The sequence below is a fragment of the Syngnathoides biaculeatus genome, chromosome 7 (assembly GCF_019802595.1).
Source record: "Syngnathoides biaculeatus isolate LvHL_M chromosome 7, ASM1980259v1, whole genome shotgun sequence".
NCBI lineage: Eukaryota > Metazoa > Chordata > Actinopteri > Syngnathiformes > Syngnathidae > Syngnathoides > Syngnathoides biaculeatus.
In genome coordinates, this window is record NC_084646.1 from 19,645,052 (window position 1) to 19,652,739 (window position 7,688).

The following is a 7,688-nucleotide window of genomic DNA, read 5'->3' on the forward strand; positions in this document are numbered from 1 at the left end:
GTGAGAGGTCAAAGTAATAATCACAGATATAATTACACCTCTCCCTGCAGCAGCACTTTTGAAGTCTTGCCGCTTTGATCCGTTTCTGGCAGGTAAATGTTAGCAATAGATACGTTAAAACTACAGTAGCTTTACTTACAACATGATATTCTGGCATAGCAATCCACAAAATAGGGCTTTTTAGTTGGAAGACAAGACAACTTGTTTAAAGTTGGCAAGCAAATCATTACTTTCATCACATTCATCAGAAGACCTTGCAACTCCTACAAACTTGAATTCAGTTCGATAAATAACTAATGCAGATGGTATCCACACATCAATTTTCTATAACATTTGTTGTAGCCTACCCCATCTGATGTTGGGGGAGAGGCAAGGTGTGTGTATGTGTATGTGTATGTGTGTATATATATATATATATATATATATATATATATACACATACATACATACACCGTAATCAATACATACAAAGAAAGTACACGCAAAGAGTGGAACAAATGAGAAATTAAGTTGTGTGTAAAGATGTGAAATGATACAGGGAAAGAGTATTGAACACATGAAGAAAGGGAGGTGCAAAAAGGCATGGAAAGCCTAAACCTAAAGTCTATCAAAAATGAAAGATCAATCCAGCCCCTTGTCAGCGTAAATAAATATCGGATGGTTCAGACCGAATTGATGGCCTACAAAAAGCTTCCATTGCCAAGGTGTGAGTCAAGACACATTTCATAATGGGAAAGAGCAAAGAAATGTCTCAAGACCACTGCAAAGTAACATGACAAAACGTGACGACGGCTTTGGTTACAGATGCAGATCTAAGCTCCTGAATGAGCAAGGTTAGAACCATAATAGGTAAGCGGCAGGCCAATCATACCACCATAAATTTGCCATGTTCAGTACCTGCAGGATTGAGGCACTGTGTGAGGCACGGTGGAATGATTGGTTTGAGCATCTGCCTAACAGTTCTGAGGACTGGGGTTCAGATCCCTGCCTCGCCTGTGTGGACTTTGCATGTTCTACCCGTGCCTTGGCACTCTGGTTTCCTCCCACATCCCAAAAACACGCACTAATTGGAGACTAAATTGCCCTTAGGTCTGATTGTGGGTGGGACTGTTATTTGCCTCTATGTGCCCTGTGATTGGCTGGCAACGAGTTCAGGGTTTACTCCACATCCTGGCCAAATATAGCTGGGATAGGGACCAACACTTCAACAACCCTTGTGAGGATAAGCAGCTGTGATCATGAATGGATGAGTATATATATATATATACACACACTAACCCTATATAAAGTTATAGTCAAACGAGATGCAAGGAGAAAGAGAGAATATTTCTTCTTCAGTGTTACGTATTTTAATTTTTCTCTTCAACGAAGAAATGCTGCCATGCCACAATGCTCTCTCAAGCATGAACAATTTCGTGCAGAAAAACAAACATACTCTCTAATTAATGACTTCTCTGCTCCCTGTGTGTGTGAGGCTAATACAACCTAATCCCTTGACACTGGGCTCACAGTAACCACCACACAGGAAACTCTGCCTTTGAAACATTAATTAGCATCATTTTTTTTTCTTTTTCAAATTCTGACAGCAAATTGCCTCAAAACAAATTTACTTTTATTGAAGCGTTGACAATCATTGCACAATACTATTTGAGGTATCTGCTCATGCTTGAGTTGATCACTTGGATTTAAATGCAGATATTTAATTAACTATGACAATCTAAGATTGAGACATCTGTTTGCTCAGAAATTAGCATATGATTGTAATTGTCAAAAGAAATGTTACAAATTATTTGAAAGATCTGAAAAGGCATTCAAACATCAAAAATATGAATTTGCAACAGGCATTGAAGCCTAATTATGTCAAAATAGAACTGGCTAAAAGCACTGTTTGTTTACATTGCTAAACAAATTAAGTTAATCCTCTGGTTCTCAGTTATACATTTTTTATTTATTTTTTATGGAGGAGAGCCTTTAAGCAAGTGTCTCGGTTTTTTTAATTGAAGATCGCTTCATGATGCTTCAGAATCAATTTGCATGTATAGTAAATTCATATATTCATCCATTATCCAACCCGCTTATCATCAGAATGGTCGTGGGAGTGCTGGAGCCAGTCACAGCCAACTTTGGGCAAAACGCGGACTTCACCCTGAACTGGTCGCCAGTCAGTCACAGAGCACTTCGACACTGTCACTGAGTGGGAAGTGTCACGATCCTGCCGCTCCAGCCCGGGCTGTGCAGGTGCCTGCGCGCTCGCGCTAATTGGGAGGCACACACCTGTGCCTCATGCGGGCTGATTATCCCGTGTATATATAGGACCCCGATGACGACTGGTGGGGTGCCAGATCGGTGAGGTTCATGTCCCGTTCCAGCACTCTCGTATCCCTGATCGTCAACCCGTGTGTACCGACCTGTTCTCCGACCGACCCCGTAAGCCTGACTCCTTTGACACTTCTGCCTGCCTTAATCGATCTCCCGTGTACCGACTCCTGCCTGCCCGCTTACCTGCTCTCTTCGCCCGACGTTCCAACTACCGCTGCTGCACCTGACTGCCTGCCCGATCCCAGGCCTTCTAATAATAAACGTTTTTCAACGAACTACCTTGCATCTGACGAATCCTGCATTTGGGTCCTTCCTTTGTTCCAATGGGTCGTGACAGGAACCATCGCAAGCTTCCTGCACCAAAGTCAGGTGAGTGTACCACTGCATCATCAGTGACTCCTTATAGTAAAGTTTCAAGTATACTGAATTTTAGCATAACAAGTAACTGGGTAAAGAAATGATATCAGACAAACCAGATGACACTTTAATATTTTCTATTTTTGTGAACTACTATTGTGAACTACTTTCAAACAAAACCTTTTTCACCATTTTTTTTTTTCAGTTTGCCAACAAGCTATGGGTAAAAAAAAATGCATCTTCCCTGAAGTGCTATGTGTTTTTGGGTTACAATGTCACTCTTTTGTCCTCACCATGCATGGGGCTAGGAGCCAGCAATGGCAAACTGGATGGGACAACACTGTTACACGATCCTGCTCTCGCAGCATGTCACGAGTAGCAGCTGGTGGGCTTGCAAACTGGTAGACCAGATTTTTTAAAGCCTCACTTTGTGTGTTGCGCGTGGCTGCATGCAACAGAGACATCTCAGGGAAGGTTAATGCTTTGCTACCTTCTCAAGACTACAAGCTAGTGAGATAATGACGGCTAGCTTCCTAAATTAGCAGCTAGTTCATCCTCTGTGTCGCTGCCTGGCTTGGTGTTGTGTCAGTCTATGAGTCCACATAATAAAGACACTTCGGGGAAAGGTAACTGTTTATTAACCACAGCGGCACATGTTATTCTGGTCAGCCTGTGGTGTGAGCCACGGGTGCGGACTTGACTGACAGTTGAAGGTTGAGCAGCGCATGCTTTCAGCACATTCATCGGACATACCCACAGCGCCCAACATCGGCGATGTATATTTCTGATGATTTTGGAGCCTCATTACCGTAATTTCTCAAAAATTATACGCAATTTTTTCCAAAACTATTTTCAAAGAGCGCATTATATTTAGGAATGGATGAAAAATACATACAGTATACAGGTACATAGAGTTGTCAAAAAAGGGTATACATATACATTTTGACATGGTATTCAATGTCTTATGTTACACACACACACACACACATATATATATATATATATATATATATATATATATATATATATATATATATATATATATATATATATATATATATATATATATATACACACACGGTAATGTGCGCCCCCAACCTGAGCTCTCTTACCTCCTCGGCGGAGCTTTACATTTTACGGTCGTTAGCGTAGCATATTTGTGGCTACTGCGCCAAAGATCAGAAACAACTGTTCGTGAGTTTGTTTTAGCGTAAAACTAAGACAAAAAATATCTACTACAATGACCAGTTGTGCAGCTGCTTAGAAAAGAAATGCTGACGCAAGCAACGTGGCAGTCAAAACAATGACTTCAGGTCGTGATCAAAACAACATGAGCTCAAACTACATAGTAAGGGTGTAATGAGTATATTAAAGAAAAAAACGGGAGGCTACACAATTGAAATGCTCGCTTTTTTTAAATATGCCCATTCCTCTCATTTACGTACGTAATTTTGATAGCCACTAGATGCGGTAGGAAAGCTGCTCCAGATTGTCGCTGAATGGAGGGTGCCCTGGTGAACCAAAACATATTTCTTCACAAACGCCATGGCTGGCACAGAGGATGACATGCTGTGGGAGCAAGATGGGTTGTTCATGATGCAATGCAGGAGGCACCGGAAGTGGACCAAGTCATCAATGAGGAGTTTGACAGTGATCCACCGAAGGTAGTTAAATTTTTCGGATTGGAGATTAGTCAGATGCTTCTTTTGAAGTCTTGGCCTAGAATGTGTAATGTAGAGGATAAACTCCACGATGCACAAATATTTAATGCAAAAAAAAACTGTTAAAGTGTTAAATTGTTTATTTATTTAAGACAGAAGATATGTAACAGTATCAAAATGTTATGCCATCATCGAGCATTTATTTTAGCCGGTTGAGGGATTCTATTGTGACAATTACAGGGACCAAGACAAGCGTGTCCCAAGTTATAGATTAAGTAATTATGCATGATTGTTGTACAGTTTTTGAAAAACACTACAAGTACAAACCTAACAAAATATAAATACAGATAATTCCTAATATTTTGAGGATATGGGTAGCAGCAAATTGGCAGAAGCGTTTCCTGATTTTTTTTTTTTTTTTTTTTTTTTTTTTTTTTTTTTGTCAACTTTGGGGCTGCGCATTATACTTCAGGACCCAATATACTTGAAATTTTGGTATAGAGTTTTTACATTTTTTTTTTTTCATTCATTCAAATTTGGCAGGCTTGTTAACAATGGCTCTGTGGTGTATCAGATTTATAGGACGTTTTTTATTATAACTTTACCAGGTTTTTAACTGTCATACAAGGACATTCACTAAAATACATTAAACACGATTGAATGTAGACTATAGGTATAGAAACCTATCCCTCTATTTAGCTGGCTTACAATAAAAACCGTGGTCTGGACAGTAAATTAAGGGTCACTATACAAAACAACCATCCACATCAATGGAATTTTTGAGTCTTCAATTAACCTAACATGGATGTTCTTGTGGGTGGAGAAAATCCATGCAAGCCATTGCAAAAATGAAAACCCCACACCTAAGCACCAGACCCAAGATTTGGACCCTGACCCTTACAACTGCAAAGTGGATGTCCTAACCACTAGCACCACATGGTACCTGAGCCCTTCACAACCCCTTTAAATGCAGCACTATTCTAAGAAACATTTCAACATTCCTAACATGCATACAATGATTACCAGCCACTTTAACCACTATTGGATGTAAAATATAAGATGTGAAGACAAACCAGTCAATCTCAGATTTAATGAATGACAAACAAAAAAATAAGTTAAACACTGTAAGACATAAATGTAACAAGACACACTAAAGCTTGATAATAAAAAAAAAATCATAAAGTTCAGACGGTGTTTAACTACACTGGAATGCAAGACTGCTTCCTTATCGAAACATCGAGTGTATATTTTTCTGCTGTCTTTCTCAAGTTCTTTTGTCAAGGCTGATCCTTATTTAGCAATAAATGTCACACAAAAGCCATAAAAAGTGAACCCCAGAATTAATCCTTTGATGGATGCACGACATACTAAAATTATATACAGTGGCTCAAATTTGAAAATCTGGATTGCAGAATTTCCGAGGAGTTCGACTTAGAGTTTCTACTGGATGCAGGATATGTAAACACCACATGAGGCTAGAAATAAGGTTGGGATTGGGCAATCCATCCATCCGTCCATTGTCTAAGTCGCTTATCCTCACATGGGTCGCCGGAGTGCTGGAAGCTATCCCAGCTAACTTTGTGCAGCAGGCCGGGTACACCCTGAAGTGGTTGCCAACCAATTTTTGGGCACATAGAAACAAACAACAATTTGCACTCATAAGGACACCTAAGGGCAATTTAGAGTCCTCAATTAATGCATGGTTTTGGGATGTGGGAGGAAACCAGAGAGCCCAGAGAAAGCCCATGCAGGCATGGGGAGAACGTGCAAACTCATCACAGGCGGGGCCTGGATTTGAACCACAGTCCTCAGAACTGTGAGACAGACGCACTAACCAGTCGTTCCACCGTGCTGGAGGTTGGTCTATTTGTGTGTTAATTATTTGATGACCATGTCTTGGAGTCAAGAATCAAAGTGACCACGATCATCCACCCCTCTCTTAAGAGGTTTGGGTGAAGAAACCATTACAGCTTGACTGAACCAAATCCCGCCACTGGCACAGTCATAAAGGGATGGAAGAACGAGGAATTAGGAAGATTTTCGGTCTTCCAAGTATACACTCCACAAGCCAAATTAGTGCTCTTTTTCTTTTTGTGTTCCTCTGTTTTGCTTTCCTTTCCTTTACTCTGACGCTTAAAATTTTTCTCTCCCTCACAGAGCGTGATTGCATCCATATGGTCTCCCGGGATAGATGGGGTCAACACCCTACTTACTCACGCCACAGTGAGGCACTGACACTTGTGAGAAAGCCCTTACACAGGCGCACACACGCACACACAGACGGACAGACACACATAATGCATTACCACTGTGATTGCCTCCATGCGGCAGGCCCTCTGTGTGCAACCTCAGAGGATGGGCAATAGGATTATCATGCCAATGGTTAAATAAATGCATGAACGCATGCAGTATGTTCCTCCGCAGTAACCCACCTCCTTCATTTACGGTTGGCCCCTGAGATGATCTGGCATCAATTAAGTGGCGCTCACAAGAACGGCTCTTGATGGGGCCCTATGGATCCTTCTGCCTTCAATCCACTCTTTTGTTCAGCGAGGCCCGGCGAGGTCGTAAATTTGAACCTGAAGACAGCGCGCAAATTGCAGTCACACTTGTGAGTGAAGGGAATCAAGGCCAGGAGACAGCAGAGGAATTAGGCTGCCCTCCACCATTGGTCCACATCCTTTCCTCTTTCCATCTTGCACGCAATACAAGTCCACACATACATACACACACACATACACAATAATATGTGCAACCACACAATCGTGGCTGTTTGCCCTGCGCGGCGAGCAAAAGAGGAGATAAATGAGCCAACAAGTTAAACACGCAGAGACACACAATCGAGCGCGGATGTTTTGTGGCCACCAAGGAAACATCCTAACAGCCGCAGCAAACACAAACCAGCCAGGCTGTTCCCATATCACGGTCTTCATCTTTATTCCTGTGGTCCTTCTTCCCAGCTCACTCACAGTCTGTGCTGTCACTCCACACACACACCCCCTCCCTCCCCCCCCCCACACACACACAGACTGTTTATATATAATTGAAGGACATCGATAAAGTCTACTATAATGAACTCCACCCCAGGACCTTGCAAGTGACCTCTGGGCTTCTGATTTCCACCGCCACATCTTTTATCACATCTCAGCTGTCACTCATAAATTACGGCAGCATAACAATGGACAAGGCATCCCGCGCAGACCTCCACTGGCACTGCTTATAAGCAGTCATGCACTCTATATGGATGGCACATAAGTCAACTCACATTGATTGTCACTACCACACTGGCCACCTTATGGAGGTCTTGCCTTATTGCCGAGCTATGAGGAAGAATACAGATACAGTAGTGGT

General features: G+C 41.7%; 1 long non-coding RNA gene across 2 annotated transcripts; it reads left to right on the plus strand.

The window, feature by feature from the left end:
• The first annotated feature begins 2,340 nt into the window (after positions 1-2,340).
• Positions 2,341-6,660, plus strand: LOC133503667 (uncharacterized). 2 transcript variants are annotated; one of them, XR_009795793.1, is made up of 5 exons: positions 2,341-2,427; positions 2,565-2,688; positions 2,882-2,899; positions 4,135-4,340; positions 6,495-6,660. It is a non-coding gene; the product is annotated as an uncharacterized LOC133503667 (long non-coding RNA). The 2 variants fall into 2 exon arrangements; XR_009795792.1 differs by lacking the exon at positions 6,495-6,660 and having other exon boundaries at positions 4,135-4,723.
• The last annotated feature ends 1,028 nt before the right edge of the window (positions 6,661-7,688 follow it).